Here is a 17763-nt window from a genome sequence, read left to right as displayed (position 1 = left end):
AAAGTCCTTAAAATGGTCTGTGGGGGACGCTGCAAAGATCTCCCTCCACCTAGTCAAACATTCATTGAGGAGCGCGGAGTAAGAGTGTGACATGCCCCACAGTTTTCCCCACCGATGACATGCCTAAACTCTGAAGAGGGACCAGTGCGTGTCGGACACGGGAAAACAACCTTCGCAGGAGGGACACCTACTAAAGCCTGACGGGGTCGACATGCGCCGGAGCAGGGGAGGCCCTGGAGACTGGTATGAACAGAAAAAGAGCAGGGAAAGCAAACTGTAAAACTGAGCATGCACGAGGAAGGTCAGATACCGTCAGCGTGGAAAAGGGGACTGAGGGCGCCAGGCGGCACTATGGGGGCATAGATAAGTGTACGTGTGACATTTAAAGATTTAAAGGGGAAATTCACTTTTTCGGCAGGGGGGGGGGGGCATGTTCCGTCCTGTCCGCGGGCTGTGATTACAGCTGCAGTTAAGGCACCCAAGGGTGTTCATTTTACCAAAATGGCCCCCTCGTCGTCTTTTTCTGCCATTTTAGTGTTTGGCGTTTCTTGTTCCTTCCCCTGACATCCAGGGCGGGAAATTCCTTTGTGCGAGTTTGGTCTTCGGCGGGAGTCCCCTGGACACCCCGCCCAGGCTCCAGTCAGTCTGTAAGCACAGGAAGTGGGGGAGGAGTCCAAAACTTTCCCATCCTTTGTCTTACGCCTTGCTTCAACTGGGACAAATCCCAGTGAGGGGCTGGCTGTCCTGATTGGACAACCAGACGCCCCTTTCTTGTAAAATGCGGGGAGACAATGCAGAGGTTGTGCTGTAGTTCCTGATAAATACTGGAAACCTGGAAGGGAACAGTTTCTTACCTGTAACTCCATTTCTCCAGCATTGGTATCTTTCATGGATTCACATGCTTCGAATATTCCCCGTCGTCAGACCGGGACCCCTCGGTACACATATATAGCCTTTTTCAAAGGAAAAACTTTCGACACTTTTGTGTCCTATCTACGTCCTTCTAGGACCCGCCTACGCATGCTCCGCAGGCCGTGATAGTATAAGAGGCCCGCCCCCGCGGCTCCCCTTCAGATTTCGGCCCCTCCAAAGTAGGAAGGGTTAAATTTATCACATACATTACATACAGGGAGGTTGGCGGGCGCATGTGAATCCATGAAAGATACCAATGCTGGAGAAATGGAGTTCCAGGTAAGAAACTATTCCCTTCTCCAGCATTGGATCTTTCATGGATTCACATGCTTAGAATAGATTGTATAGCAGTAACACTTGAGACGGCGGTGAGAATGTAATCTAACAATATATATCCTCACCCTACTACACAATGCATATCTCCCGTAGGGATAAGTTAAGTCATAACATTGCCCACATAAAGTATATCGCCCTTAAGAGGGTAGATAACCGAATCTCCACAGGGAAGAGCTTACCTTACTGAAACAAATGGCGCAGGACAGCTCTTCCCATCTGCACCTCGTCTGCATGCTGCCTGGCAAGGCAGTAGTGGCGGGTAAACGTGTGGGGCACTGACCATGCCGCCGCTTGGCATATGTCCGTCAGCGGAATCCCAGCCCATAACGCTGTTGAGGAGGACATCGACCTTGTAGAATGAGCTCTAGGATGTCCTTGCAGTGGCCTTCCGGCCTTAGAGTGACAAAAAGCAATCGTCGACGAGACCCATCTAGCCAGTCCCTGTTTAGAGATTGCTTTTCCTCTCGTCGACGGACCATATGCGACGAACAGTTGCCGAGTAGCCCGGATGTCTTGTGCACGATGTAGGTAGAATTTCAGGGCCCTCTTAACGTCCAGGGTATGAAGAGTTTTTTCTGCTGTCGACGATGGAGTGGCGAAGAAAGTAGGCAGAACCACGGATGAGTGTTTGTGGTATACCGTCGGAACCTTCGATACGAACATAGGGTTAATTGCCAGGACTACCTTGTCCTTAAAGAATCTTAGGTAGGGCGGGTCCACGACCAGCGCTTGTAGTTCCGAGATACGTCTGGCTGATGTGATAGCTATCAGGAATGCCAACTTCCACGAAATCAATTTTATGTCGGACGTGGCCATAGGCTCGAAAGGCGGTTTCATCAAGCCTGCCAACACTGTGTTGAGGCTCCACGTCGGGGGAAAACGTTTCACCGGGGGAAAGGCTCGAAATAAACCCCGCATGAAGTGTTTTACCAGTCTGTCACTGAATAGAGGAGACGACTGCCTCTTCCTTGTGAACCTCGAGATGGCTGCCAGGTGTACCTTTATCGACGAGGGGGACAATCCCTTTTCTGCCAAGAGGAGCAGGTAAGGTAGAACTTGTTCCGGCGTCACCAACAATGGTTGTAGGCCCCGTTGTCCTCTACACCATTCACAGAATCTCCGCCACTTATAGGAGAAAGATTTGTTAGTAGAAGGGGCTCTAGCCGCCTGTAGAATTTTTTGGCAATCCTCTGAAATGTCTAAGGCGCCGAACTCCGAGAAGTCAGGAGCCAGGACGTAAGGTTGAGACTGTCCGGGTCGTGATGCCACACCGTGCCTCTGTCCCGGGATAGAAGGTACGGGACTTTCGGAAACGCTATGGGATGTTCCAGCGATAGATGGAGGAGGTCTGAGAACCACGGTTGCCTCGGCCAGTATGGTGTCACTAGAATCACCCGGCAATTGTATCTGCGTATCCACTGTATTGTTTTCCGTATGAGGGGAAACGGGGGGGAAAGCATAGAGGAACATGTCCGTCCATGGGAAGGAGAACGCCTCCCCCACTGATCCCTCTTGGGGCCATCTGCTTGCAAATTGCTCGCATTTCTTGTTGTCTTTGGTCGCGAAGGCGTCCAGAGGGGGGTGACCCCATTTCTCGAACACTTTCCTCAAGTGACCCGTGTCCACTTCCCACTCGTGTATCTGGGCCATGCTTCTGCTGAGGGAGTCGGCTTGGCCGTTCCTCACTCCTGGAAGGTGATGAGCCACGAGGGAAATTTTGTGTTTCGATGCCCAATGCCATGTTTTCTGGGCTTCTATGGAAAGAGTCCTCGATCGTGTCCCTCCTTGTTTCCTCAGATAAAACATGGCTGTTGTATTGTCGGTCAGTATTCGCACTCGCGAACTCTTGATGTGTGGTAGGAACGCCTTCAAAGCCCATCGTACCGCTCTGAGTTCCAGTACGTTTATGTGTAGGAGTGACTCCGTTGGAGACCAGCGACCTTGCGTTTGGAGAGCACCCATGTGCGCTCCCCATCCGGTTAGGGACGCATCCGTAACTATGGTGCTCTGAAACTCCGGCTCCTGTAGGGGCACACCGTTGCTCAGATTGTGGGAACTCTGCCACCACTGGAGGGTCCGACGTAGCTTGTCATCGTCGACGGTTATCCTGTCCGACCACGATCCCTGAGCCTGTGTCCATCGGTCCGCGAGGAATTCGTGGACTGGCCTCATGAATAGTCGACAGTTTCTCACCAGATGGATGCAGGATGCCATGGCCCCCAGGACCGAAACATACTTTCTCACTGAGATCCTGGTGTTTCGCCGTAGCCGGGCCGCTTGTTGAATGAGTCTTGAGGTCCCGTCGAGGGAAGGTTTCACCAGCCCTAACTGAGTCTCGAACCGTGCCCCCAAGAATACCAGCGTTCTCGATGGCCGCAGAGAGCATTTCTCGAAGTTTATGGCGAATCCTAGTCGTTGTAGAAGCTGCCTGGTGGCTTGCAGACTTGTGTTGGTCGACGCTGGGGAGGATCCCCTTACCAGCCAGTCGTCGAGGTATGGGTATACATGGTGGCTTTGCTTCCTTAGCCAGGCAGCCACTCGAGCCAGGCATTTTGTGAACGTTTTGGGGGAGGTCTTGAGCCCGAAAGGAAGAACCGTTAATTGGTAGTGAGTTCGCCCTATTACGAAACGTAGGAATTTCCTGTGTTTCCGACACATTGGAATATGGAAATACGCGTCCTGTAAATCCAGGGACGCCAGGAAATCTCCCTTTTGAACTGCGCGGATCACTTCCTGCAGAGTGAGCATCTTGAATTTTAGGCTCTTTAAGGACTTGTTGAGATCGCGTAAGTCTAGAATGGGACGCCATTTGCCGCTCGGCTTTTTTACGACGAAGTATCTTGAGTAGACTCCTTGACCTCTCTGTGATGTTGGAACTAATTCTATCACGCCCTTCGCTAACATGAGTGTAACCTCTTGTTGCAGTACCTTCATATGGGACTGAGCGGTGAACGCAGGTGGAATTTGCGGAGGGTTGTGTTTGAATTGCAGAGAGTGTCCGTTTCTTATGGTGTCTAACACCCATTGGTCCGTCGTTATCCTTTCCCATTCGTCGACATATGCTGAGACTCTTCCCCCCCCCAGAACGGTGCGTGGTATGTCACTGCTGATCTTTATTTTGCTTGTCTCTCGACGACGATGGGTATGATGGTCGTTTTCTGGAAGACTGGAAGTTTCGTCGACGGTTAGCCGATTGTGAGGCACGTCGGTATCCCTGGGAGGGGTAAGCCGATCTGGCAAAGGATCGGTCTCCAGAAGAGAATCTTGAATTACCTGAAGCCCCTCTAAAGGGACGAAAAGACTTGTAACTTCTGCCACTCTAGAGGGCACCCAATGAACGTGCCGTGTCCGAATCTTCTTTCATCCCTTTTAGGGCCTCGTCCACCTTCTCGCCGAAAAGAAGGTCTCCCTCAAAGGGCATATCTAAGACCTTGTATTGCACCTCTGGCCTGAAGTAGGTACACTTAAGCCATGACTGTCGACGCAATACCACCCCATTGTTGACTTGCTTGAAGCCTGACTCAGCGAGATCCACCGCGATGTTTATTGCGTGATTTGAGGCTTCCTCACCCTCTCGGACCAATAGCATCGCCGCCTTCCTCTGTTCTTCTGGAAGATGATCAAGCAGCGGAGCTAATCTGTGCCACATTCCCTATCGTATCTGGCCACAATTGCCAGAGAGTTTGCGGCCTTTACTGTGGTCGCTCCCACGGAGAGCACTTTCTTGCCAAAGGCATCTTGGCGTCTCGCCTCGTTCTCAGGAGTCGTCGTGCACTTGTGCTGTGCCTTTGCCTTCCTCGCTGCTGCCGCCGACACCACTGAGTCCGGTGTTGGTTGGGAGGATAAACACTTGGGGGTAGACTCTGGAGCCTTAAACTTTTTTCTAGGCGTCCTTTCACTGCTGGTTCTGAGAATGGGTGTCTCATTGTCTGCAACCCCTCTTTCCATACATGGTCCAGTATTGGTATCGAGAACACCGACCTCCTTCTCTTGCCCATGTGGTCGAACAAAAAACAATCCTTTTTCTGTTCTTCTTGGGAAGGACCAAATTCTTTGCATGCCTTCTCCATCATAGAATGGAATGACGCGATGTCGTCCGGAGGGGACGGGTGAGCTGGGCTTCTGGGGTTTTCCAACTCCGCCTCTGACTCCCAGGTAGGATCCCTGGAGGGGGATAATGAGATATCCGACATGGCCCCCCTGTCGGACTCCGAATCTGGCAGCTCACCTTCCTCCTGTGCCAGTGTTGAGATTGGCGTGCGTGGGTGCGTCGGTTGACGGGACGGGCCCGGCTCGTCGACGAGTGACTGTGGCAGGCTTGCCTGGGGTAGTCGCTGGTCCAACGACTGCAACAAGGACTGAAGCGTGGACAGAATATCCAACGACAAAACCGATTGAGGATTGAGGAGAGGGGCAGATACCGGTGTAACGGAGGCCCTCGTCGACGACTTGTCAGCCGCTCGTAGCCCTAGGTCTGCTGGGCCAGCAACTCTCTCGTTCTCGTCCTCCGAGGACAGCAACATAGCTTGTTCTTGTAACAAAGGCTCCGGGGGGGTCGGGTCAAAGACTTCAGGCCTCCTGTAGGATCCCCGTCGACGCCATTGTCGACGGGACGGTGGATGCCCCCTGTGCAAGTGGTAGGGAGGCGGTCGATGACTGGACCGCCGTTGACGAAGACTTCGCAGGTGGTTTTGGCGGTCCCGCCTTCTCCACACTGTGCCCGCTTTTACTCGACTCTCGACTCGTGGTCGATCTGTGATGATCGCCAGAGGAGGATTTCCTTTCCTTCTCATGCTTTTTTGATGAGGATAATTTCTTTGCCGAGGAGTCTCTAGTGGAGTGACTTCCAGACGACTCTTTTTCCGACGGTCTAGATTTCTTCGCCGGCGGTTCCGACGAGGCCGCTCGGCGCAATGTTTTCGCCGACTGTGTGGAGCCCACCTCCGAGTGGGGGTATGCCCCCGCTCCATCATTCAGCCATGCCACCAGGCGTCGGTTCCGGTCTTTGAGGGTTTTTTGAGAAAACCCCTTGCATATGTCGCAGGTATCCGCCGAATGGTGAGGGTGGAGGCCATATATGCAGTCCATATGTCCGTCCCCCTCGTAAACCTTTTTTAAGCCGCATGTCGCGCATGGACGGAACAGCACTTTACCTGACACAGAGGACATTATTACTTGAAATCCAATGACGCAACCTAGTACAAAACAGTAGGACAACACGAGGAGATCCCACTACTTTGGAGACGGTTGAAATCTGAAGGGGAGCCGCGGGGGCGAGCCTCTTATACTAGCACGGCCTGCGGAGCATGCGTAGGCGGGTCCTAGAAGGACGTAGATAGGACACAAAAGTGTCGAAAGTTTTTCCTTTGAAAAAGGCTATATATGTGTACCGAGGGGTCCCGGTCTGACGACGGGGAATATTCTAAGCATGTGAATCCATGAAAGATCCAATGCTGGAGAAGCTGAAGTCCTGTCGACCACTGGAACAGAAAACCGAAGAGGATGACTAAGGAAAAGCGGTGGAGAGGATTTTCAGCGACCAGAGAGCCTGCTGTGTAACCCGAGCCTGCTGCAGCCCTTCCTTCCAATCGACCTGGGGTCTCCGAAAACGACACAAACCCAGAGCCTGGTGAGACCCACTAGACTCAAGAATACCTGCATTTTTTAGCCATCCCACGGGTTGCTGCGTCCTTGCAATACCCCAATACCCTGGGACCTCCAACCACTGTGCGGTGCACGGTTTTCCGAATTCCGAATCTCACTGAAACTTCGTGGGCATCTTGGTGTATCTCCAGAGACACAAATCGAAAAGTCCCCTCACAAGAGTGCTGGACCTTTAAAACGATCAGAATTGAACCGCGATTTTCTGTCTTCTGTGCTCCTTGAAGAAGCGCCAAATCCACAGAACCGCATTCAGCCGCCACAGAAATCTTGCCTACAGCTTTCTTCATCGATCTCTGCTGCAAAATCCCTTCTGAGGTCTTGTTTTCAGTCTCCAGGACAAGGAATCCAGTGACCCGGTATTTGGCTGCAGTCCCTCAAGTTCTCCTGCTGCAATCTCTTCGTCATTGCTGAAGTACTGTGTTGGCTTGGGTATATACTTACCTTAAGCCTGTTGGGATTTCTGTGTAGCTTTGGGGTGTTTTCTGTGATTGGGAGGTCCCTCATCCAGTGCACCCAGTCCACTGCTAGAATCCTGCTGGGGTGTCTTCTATGAAGCCCATGGACCCTCTTCTAACTCTAAAGTACTCACCTCTTTGCCCAGTTTTCCTAAGGAACTCTGACTTTTGCTACTAAAGAACTTATTCTAACACTGCCTGTTGGTCACTAGTCCTAGTGACCCTCCTTCTGCTGCTGAGAACACTCATGCTCCAAGAATAAGGGAAAGACTTTGAAGGGATTGGGACTTCTGCCTAGAAAAGAAATCAAGTGTTTTACTTACTTGTAAAGAGTTGGTTGGTAACTAATTCTAAGAGTGAACAGTTAAAAAGGTTCTTACTGATCTTGAATGTGCGATGCACTATTCTTAAAAGTATGGTTAACATCTTTTCTTCCTTAGCCACTGTTTTGCGAGTCTAATAGAAAGTAGATGTGAAGGTATTTTACTCTCCATACCCAACCATACATCATATAACACAAAATGCAGATTACATCGCATTGTTCTTCACATTTGAATTGACATATTTCTCAAACACCATACATCTTTTCATGAAGATTAAACAATACAACTTCCAAAAACATTAGATGCGACAAATCCATTCCAAAACCAAAACTAAAAGTCCATGTCACGGATAAGTGACCTAACCACTGAAATTCCTCAAATTGTCAGTTCTAGACACTGCATCCATAAGTAATAAGACCCATTCCTAAAATCCATATTGCAATTGTTGAATGTAAATGACTGCAAAAACTTAAGAGTCCATGTTGCGAAGAGCAACCAAAAAAAAAAAAAAAAATTTCCGTAGCCCGTCCATGGCCAACCTGAAAATTCCTCAAAGGGTTATCTAAAAATGTAGGCATGGACTTCCTCACGCACAAAGCACTGGTACTTACACAGCACTCACCAATTGGTGCTCACCCGCAAACACATCGTCATGTCTATTCCTACTGCATTAACAACATTATCGGCTCTCACATTGTCAATCTGGAAAAATTAATACCCTTCATTTGAATGACAGAAGTAACTTGATGGCCGTAGGCCAACCGTCTTATGCACCGAATTATAGAAATATAAACTGCTATGCTTGACCAACAAGCGGCCATTTTAAACGTAGCAAGAATCGCCATTTTGCTTTTTAACCACTGCTCATTGCTTTCTGTCTAAAACTGCTTTGCAGCTTGCGAATTCTGCTTACTCTGCTCAACTGTTAAACATTGTTGTCTGAATATGAAAGGACAAGGTCGCGGGACTGAAGAGTTCATTGAAACTCCTCATGAGTAGCTCAGAAAGGAATGCCCACGCTCCCACTCTGTAGCCTTGGGAGAGAGCTGCAGGGCATTTAATCACTTCACAGCAGCCAGCCAGTCTCGTACGATGGTAGAATATGTTAGAATAAAACAGCTAAAGGCTCGAATTATGCTCTTCCTACGGCCCCCCCCTCGCAAAACCCTTTAGAGCGTGTCGGCTCCCAGGACACGAATAGTACCTCATAGATATCAAAGCTTGGAATGTGGCTCTGCCCCCGTGTGCAGCTTGCTTCCAAGAACAGAACCACTATGTTCTGTTCAACAACTAAAAGATGCCTCCGCACTTTCTAATTGCACATTGTTACTAGAATAGACATCGAAAGTGTCATAATCGTCATACTCGTCGGATATGTCCATCGTCATCCCGAGTTCAAAGGAACTTAATAAAGAGGGGTGTTAAACATGACATTGCTGATTGTATGATATGCATTTTGTATATATGTAACTGATGTACGTAATTCGCTCTCTTGCGTCCCTTGAGGTCTAGGAAACTCGCGGGGCGTGAGATCAGAATTGGCCAATTGATACTATTTTTGCTTGCAATAAACCCTAGCATTTGGGAATTTGAACCTCGTGTCTGGCGCAACTTTTCGTGTATGGTTATTGCCTTGTTTCCATAGCACGGGGGACCCCTAGGGGCCCCTTTTAACATCATTTCAAGTAATGCATATCGTATACACCTTCTTGTGAAAATTTCCACAATAAAAGCATAAAGGATACATATGGCACATATTTTCTTCTGTTATTTCACACTACAGGACTGTCAGTCGGTTTGCTAAAACCCATGTTGGGATGTACCGTACACCTCCTGCGCTCACCTCATCATTTGCCATATGCCCCTGCACGCTCATGAACGCAGCTTCAACAATGCTGTAAAAGCGCCCTGATGCAGACTGGGCTTCTTCCCTCTGCACTTATGAGCGGCTACCTTTTTTTTTTTTTTCGCACATGCTCCAATTCTATTTACAGTCTATCACGAGACGATGGTGACTGTTCAAGCACTCGGACCGTCTTGCTTTCGACTAAACAGGTCACATGACATCACGTTGTCGTAAGCGTGCAGGTCCTTTACTTAAGCACAGCAACGCTTCCCTTCCCATTCCATTACTGCATAACGGCTTCCGAACTGAAAGTGCACAAACACCAGCTTGATTCCTCTCCTACGCCAACTCCCTCAGCGCTTGTGCGATGTCATCAGTCTCAACTCAACCACGAATAAGAGCGGAGCTCCTGCTGACCAACAGTCACTGTGTCACACGGCCCAATTTACCCCTGGGAGACCAACAATTTCCTTTACTTTTAAAACCAGCGCCTCTTCAAAAAAACCACCGGCTAGTGCAGAGCTTTACCCGTACCATTCCCTCGCAGATCAGTCAATGCTGCTGGCACAGAACCGACTGCGCGATAAAAGTCACTAGGGAAGCAACTTCCAAATAGGTTCCTCCTTAAGCACTCTAATGCTCGTTATGCAGGAAACATCCTTTCAACTAGTGTCACCTCATTTACTTCCAGGGCATATTGGGTCTGCATTTCTCTGCGCCTTCATCTTTAGACTCAAAGGCTCAATTCAATCCTATGCCCCAGGGCTCAGCACTCCCTCCAAGCTATGGGTTGCTGAAGACCCACCCATAGATTCATAATGCAATTTGGCTGCAAGCTCCTGCACATTACTTTGCCATATGCCAGGGACCAAATCTATGCCAACTTAACTTGGGACAGATTTCTCCTCCTTTATTTCCGGGCATAGCTTCCAGCTCTAGGTCCATTACAAAAGCAGCCCAACCTTCCAATAAGGGACTCACCCCCCACCCCCCCTTTTTCTGCCCTGGGTGATGGGCCTTACTTGTTGTGGGGGCAGCGTTGTTCTTCTCCGTTCTCCTGCCACCCCCCGCAGCAGGTTCACCAGCTTTCCTTGCGCAGATTCTTTGGAAGACCGCCTCGTCGCCATTGTTATGAAGTGACTCTCATACCTTCTTGAATGTACTTGTAAGGTTTATTCCAGCTTCTTATGACACCTTGACAAGCAGTTACAATAGTTCACAGTTAGTTACATAAAGGACATTAACACTGGCAGCCCATCACCCAGACAGGGGGTTCACCAACTGACCAGGGCTGGAACCTTCATTCACACATTCCCACAATCGGACATCAACACTCCACATGACATCACAACATTCCTGCTCACCCAGGCAAGACATATAAAACAGTGACCATCCGAACTTCTGTGCCTTGATGTACTTGTTCAGTCGTCGCAGGTCCAGGATGGGACGGCATCCTCCTGTCTTCTTTACGAGGAAGTACCTTGAGTAAACTCCGGAGCCCCAAAGCCTCTTTGGGACAAGCTCGATGGCACCTTTCTTGAGCATCGCCCTTACTTCCAACAGTAGTTGAGGGACGTGATTTTCCTTCCTGGCCACGGGTGGAACGCGAGGGCACTTCTTCTGGAACTAGAGGGCGTGCCCTTGGGCCAGGGCGTCCAGCACCCAACGGTCGGAGATGGACTCCCACACACTGACGAACCTCGTCAGCTGGCCTCCCACTGGGGTGCTTCCGCGGGGGCTCGACCCCACTGTCTGTTCAATCTTGTTTGGAGGCTCCCTTGCCTCCTTGACCTCCCTGTCGACGACAGGCACCACCTGACTTGCTGCGTCCCCTGTAGGCCTCCTGAGACGAAGATCTTGCCGCTTGGCGGTACGTCGAGGAGCCACTGCCGGATTTCTTGGAGGCACCTTGTCTGCCTCCGGAGCTCCGAAAGGACGGCCGTCGTCATTGGAGCACTCCCAGTGCCCGGGCAGTCTCCGTGTCTGTCTTGATAGCCTGAAGGGACTCATCAACCGCCTTCCCAAACAGGTTGTTCCCGTCAAAGGGCATGTCCAAAACTTTGGTTTGTACGTCCTGGCGGAAATCCGTCGCCTTGAGCCCTCCTCGTCTCAGGCAAACGCCGTTGCCCAACTGACGGAAACCGGTGTCAGCGAAGTCCGTTGCCACCGTGATGGCGTGATCCGAAGCAATCTCACCTTCCTGTAAGATTTCAAGGGCCTCAGCCCTTTTGGCGTCCAGAAGGAAGTCCAATAGAGGGGCGATTTTGAACAACTCCCTGTCATAGCGGGCTATGATAGCCAGGGCGTTGGCCGCCTTGATAGTCGTCACTGCGGGTGAGATGACCCGTCGTCCCATTGTGTCCAGCTTCCTGCCCTCGCTGTCCGGCGGGGAAGTTGATGTCGAGGCCGATACCCCACCCAGCTTTCTTCTTTGCCGCCGCCGAGAAGACCGAATCTTTTTTTTTTTTTTATTTGGTATGGCTGATAAAATCAACCTTTCAAATATATGAAAACATAATTAACAATATACAATTACACTTCCACATTAGATCATTCATCATAAAATGCAATGTCATTATTATCATTAGATAGAATAGCATTTAAGAATTGTGTTATTGCAACTCTAATAGATAATTTTGTGCTCCTGAATAATCTAGTCCAAATTTCATTCTCATCCATAGGGACATAAGCACACAATAAATTAGTAAAAAAAAGATTGCTCATTAATATTAAAGCTGGGCAGGTCACTAACAGGTGCTGTAAAGTCTCAGGAGCGTCTGAGTTTTCACAAAAACGACAATAATTTAAATGTTTTGAAATCAGCCCTCTCCTTGCCATTATTTCTCTTGTCGGTAATAAGTTAAACCTAAATCGTAAATATCGTTGTCTCGTATGTGGTGCTGGAAATTTGACTAAATAGTCTGCCATAGTGCGCAGCTTTTTTTGTCCAAAGCATTGTTCATTAAAATCTTTGTATGCGCAGCATTTGGCCGTATTGCGTATCCAATCATATTGGAACAGCTTTAACTTGGCTCGATCAGGGTTTGTGAGGAGTGTCTCAAGCGATATACTTGCATCTGCTAGGGCGTTTAACACACAAGTTCGCCATCTAATTGGGAAAAGATCTTGGGAATTAGCAAGATAAAACGCTACAGTGCTTAAGATGTTATTTTTAGCCAACCCTAACAAACATTTCCTGAATAGTGCGCACATTTTCCATATTAATTGTGAGAATAGTGATATCAAACCCATTTCAAAACGAATCATGGGGAGTGGGGCACAATTCGGTAGTTTTAAAACAGATCTCCAAAACCGTGCTTCACATAATTCCCATATGTTGCTTCTAATAGGGAGTTTGGTGTGAACTCCATATAATAAAATCGGAACTACTTTCGTTTGATAAAAGGTCATGATGTGAGTGTATGAAAACTTACCATAACGATATACAAGTATATTGGCTTGTGATTTCAATGTGTCAAGTTTGGAATTGAGGGTGGTAACATAGGCTTTTTCACTTTGTGTGTTATAAATGGTCAAGCCTAGATATTTATAGTTTTCAACATTCATTAAGGTGACCTTGTTTAAATGCCATTTATATTTCTTCGCACTAGAGCTGTTGTTAACTTTTTGACAAACAACTACTTGTGTTTTCTCTAGATTAATTGTGAGATTGTTTTCCATTGAGTATGCATATAATTTATCTAATAGATTCTGTAACCCTTTAGGGGTTTGAGATAAGAGGACTAGGTCATCCGCATATAACAACCAGGCTATGCGTTGAAGGCCCAATTTTGGTGCATCACTAATTATGTTTACAAAAGATTCACCAAGATCAAGAATGAACAAATTGAATAAAAAGGATGCCAGAATACAGCCTTGCTTAAGGCCTCGGCCAGTAAGAATTAATTTAGAGAGCAGGCCTTCCATGGTGAGGCGAACTTGGATCGAAGTGTTAGTATGAAGTTGTTTTATAATGGAGATTAAAGAAGAGGGACATGAAAAGCGAATCAATTTTTGATAAAGCAAATGACGGTCAATTGAGTCAAAAGCAACCCTGAAATCGATAAAGGCCAAATATAGTAGGCTATTTCGAACTATGCTCTGTGATTTCAACATATTTAATATCATGATGTTTGGGGCTGTTCCTAAACCTGCCACAAAACCCGCTTGAAAGGGATCTCTCGTTTTTAAATTAGAAGCCCAATTATTTAGGTCCCGGAGTACAATGCGATTAAAAATCTTTCCCGGGGCATCCAACAAGGCGATGGGTCTGTAACTTGCTGGATCAGATCTATTTCCTTTTTTGTAAATTGGAAGAATAATTGAACGCTTCCATGAATCTGGGATTAATTGTGTCTGAATTATATTAGAAAACATATTGTATAATATCTCAGACCAAATTTCAGGGTGTTGCTTTAACGTGAAATTCGAAAGCCCATCAGGACCCGGAGCTCGAGAAGCGCTTGCTTTATTTATAAAAAATAGTATGTCTTCTTTATCAAAAGTTAAAGTAAAATGGTTTATTAAATCTGGCAGGTTCTGACTGTTTATGTTTGGACATGGCATGTATAAATTTGAAAAGTACGAGATCCATGCTTGTTCAGACACATTGTTAGATTGTTGATTTATTTGGTGATTTGTAGTCACATTATTAATTATCGACCAAATTTGCGAAGTATTCTTTCCTGCTATCATGTTTAGCATATTGGAGCTGTCATTTTGATATAAAATCGCTCGATGTGATCTTAGCCAATTTTTATAGTTTGTCCTTAGTTGGGAGTTGACAATAGTTCTTAAATTGGGCGACAATTTCAAAGCTTGTCGCTTTTTCGAGCGATATAATGTTTTTGCAGCTTCTACGACCCTATCGAAAACGTGCATAGTGCGAGTACTAGACAACATACATTTTTTAGCTTTATGTTGAAAAAGTTGCATTACTTTATGGTAAGGCGTTTGTGTCATGGAATGTATATTAGCTTCAGATGTTAACCTGGCATAGAAATGATTAAATCTTTTTAGAGATGTCTCACTCCAGCATAGGCGATTACCACCATAATTGACAGTTACGAAATCTAAGGTGTTATTAGAGGCCTGAACGCTTATCGAGTCAATTATATTCCAGTGCATAGAGAGGCAATTGTGATCACTCAAAATTGAGGGATATACTTCAAACTTAGAAACTTGTGAAATGAGAGATTGACTTACATAAATGTAATCAATAATTGCTGAGGACTGACCTCTATGCCACGTTGGCTGTGGGGGAATGTCATCTATAAATGACCCATTTAGCATTTGAAGGTTATGAGCCTTGATGAAATGGTTCCATAATATCAATCTGTTACAAGATTTATGACAATCAAAGTAATGCAAATTTAAATCCCCTGTTATGATAATATGTTTTATAGTGTTGTCAAGACTCACCAAATGCATTAAGGAATTCATGTCTCTCATGAATAAGTGGTCGGAAATATTAGCAGGGTTCCAATATACGTTTATTAAGGCATATATTGATTCACCAATCTTAAGTTTTATCATCTGCTGGAAACAATTTGGAGATGACCAATGTTCAGATTCTATGAGAGGATTTTGTTTAACCGCTATTAGAAGCCCTGACGTCGGTCGTCCATGATTTGATTTGTGGGCTGAATTTGTGTGTATATTATAATTGTCCCAAGTTGGGGCACTAGTAAGCCAAGTTTCTTGAAGCGTAGCTATATCAACGTCATCAAGGCTTAATTCAACAGTATTCAATAAATGACGAAACCCTCTCGTATTCCAACTAGTAAGAGAGACATGAGTTTGAGGCTTAGATGTATCAAGCTAGTACTCATTATGAGTTAACTGGCAATTGCAAGACTTTCTAGAGACAACTGAGGAGTCCTGGGTGGTAGTTATGTCAATGTTCTTCTCATGAATGTCATTTAGAGGCGAGGATTTTGTCGTTGGAGTTTTAGATGAGAGATGACTGACTTCGACGACAAAACCTAAATCATATAGATGATTCTTAGCTGACCATATGGTATTGACAACCACTCTAGAATTTATCCACAGTTTTACTGAAGTGAGAATCTGGGCATTTTCAAACTCTACCAACTGAATGTCATTTGAGTGTATATCTTCTAAATCAGGGATTTCAGCAAAGATGGTAAGTATGGAGCTGCGATTTAGATCATATTGCACATTTGGCGGTTGACGACAAGCAATGGTCAATGAATGCAATGCTGGTCGTTTGGGATCATTTTTGAATAATCTTTTGTTCTGTAGTAGAGCAGGGTCAGACTTAGCTGGAACCAATTCTGATGAGATTTGTTTGTCTAGAGAATTTGCTATGGTTGTCTCAATTAGTCGTTGTAGTTGTGGTCCCAGTGCTGTTAAAAGATGTTTTTCTTGTAGCGCATTGTTTAGATCAGGCATTTTTCTTTCCATTAGTGGTGGATCGACTATGGAGGTTTGATTGTTTGCCTTAATGCTGTTAAGTCCAAGAGAGTGCTGGGATACGAGTTGAGTCTTAGCAGTCCCAATTTCAGCCTCACAAGCTTGACGAGGGATTTCTAGTCTAGGAATAGAGGTTTCTTGACCATGGAGAGAGAGATTGCAGGTTGGGTCATAGTGTCTAAAGTATTTTTGTGCTGGTTGTGCTGACATATATGCGTCTACTGCACACCGAATCTCCTTTCTATGTTCTTCTAAAGTCTGCTGGGAAGATCCGTGTGAAAGAAGATTATGATTGCTTTGCTTTTCAGATTTATTTTGTGTAGATGGTAGAGTGTATTCTGAACTATCCACAGTGGTAGCCAGGCTGTCTAGATTAGATTGTACATGATGTTTAGCAGCAATGGAGATTTTCCCTTGATCGTTATTAGCATTATCTTGACGTGCTAAAGTCTGTAAATGGTATTTTTTAGATATTGCTTTTGATGCCAAAACTATGCGTTTCTGCGAATTGACTGGGCTTGATCGGTCGCTTTGCCATAGAGATACCACAATTTTTTGGGTGGACCATGTTTTTTGTTTCTTTCTTGTCTGTCAAGGAAGTTATACTTTTGTTTGAATCGAGGGTCGTGCGAGAATTAGAGACAACAGGTTCTCTCTCATGAGTGAGTGATGTTGAAATCGCATCTGGTCTTTGGCTTGCGTTTGCAACATATACTTCATTTGAGCCAAGTGGAGGTAAAGTTTTGAATTTACCAGTGCCAAGTTTTATTTCTATCTTATGATCAAGTATTGGTGATTGATTTTGACCATAAGGATGATTTTTTAAGAAAATGGGGCAATGGTCCGCGGGGCCTCTTTGGTTTGATTAACAGTACTATTAAGTGACGATGATAAAACATTTTTTAAACAACCTTTCCGTAGGAAAATTGGAGCTATTTTTAAAGTCTTCTGTGGAGATGATGTAGAAGATCCTGTAGATTGATCAAAGGTCACTTTAGTGGTCTGCGAACTCGTTGACGTCATCAATGTTGTTTTCTTTACCCTCTCCATATCATTTGAGAGAACTACCTCTTGATTTTGTTTATTGATTGTAGTATTACTCTTAACAATTTTTTGAGAGGTGTGCTTTTTCTTGTGTTTCATGTTGCTGCCTTGGTCACGTAATCTTTTTTTCCTTCTCGCTTCTTTTTTTCCTTGTTTCTTTCCTCCTGATGACGAAGATTGTTGTGGACATGGAGTATGCACCACACATTGCTCTTCATTGATGGGGACCGGATCATTTGTTATATGTATGTTTAAAATATTCTCATTTTCACACTCAATACTTACATTAGCCAGTCTTCGAAATTCATCAAGAATTGACTCAGACAAGGGAGTATCGTCTAAAGGCTGGCATATGTCATTATTAATGGTTTGAGTAAAGACGGAGCTGTGATGGCAAAATTTTGTATATGATTGAGAAGCTCCTGTAGTGAATTTTTGTTGGATTCTTCTAAAGTGTTTTTAAGAGCCATGGATCTCTGAATGGCAGAGATATCTATTCCTTGTTTTGCTGATTCTACTTTGAGTTCTTGTATTTGTTGCAAAAGATTGTTGTTGATAAGATTACAACAACCTACCATCGCACCATCCAAAACAGCAACTTCTTTGGTTAATTCAATAAGGGAGCCTGTCTGTGATTGAACTTCACCCTTTAGCAATTCAAAGACTGAGACTAAGGAATTTAGAACATAACTAAGAGCATGTAGAGTATATGCAGAAGGACCAGGCGGACTTTGAAGAGGCTCGTCCT

At 46.0% G+C, this 17763-nt stretch overlaps 1 protein-coding gene across 1 annotated transcript in view; it reads right to left on the bottom strand.

The window, feature by feature from the left end:
- The window catches only part of KPNA3 (karyopherin subunit alpha 3), a 1475105-nt gene that overhangs the window by 29206 nt on the left and 1428136 nt on the right, over positions 1 to 17763 (bottom strand). The gene's annotated exons all lie outside the window — the stretch shown is intronic.

Source organism: Ambystoma mexicanum, chromosome 7q, assembly GCF_040938575.1.
Source record: "Ambystoma mexicanum isolate Mex_15411 chromosome 7q, UKY_AmexF1_1, whole genome shotgun sequence".
NCBI lineage: Eukaryota > Metazoa > Chordata > Amphibia > Caudata > Ambystomatidae > Ambystoma > Ambystoma mexicanum.
This window is presented reverse-complemented; position numbering and strand designations above follow the sequence as displayed.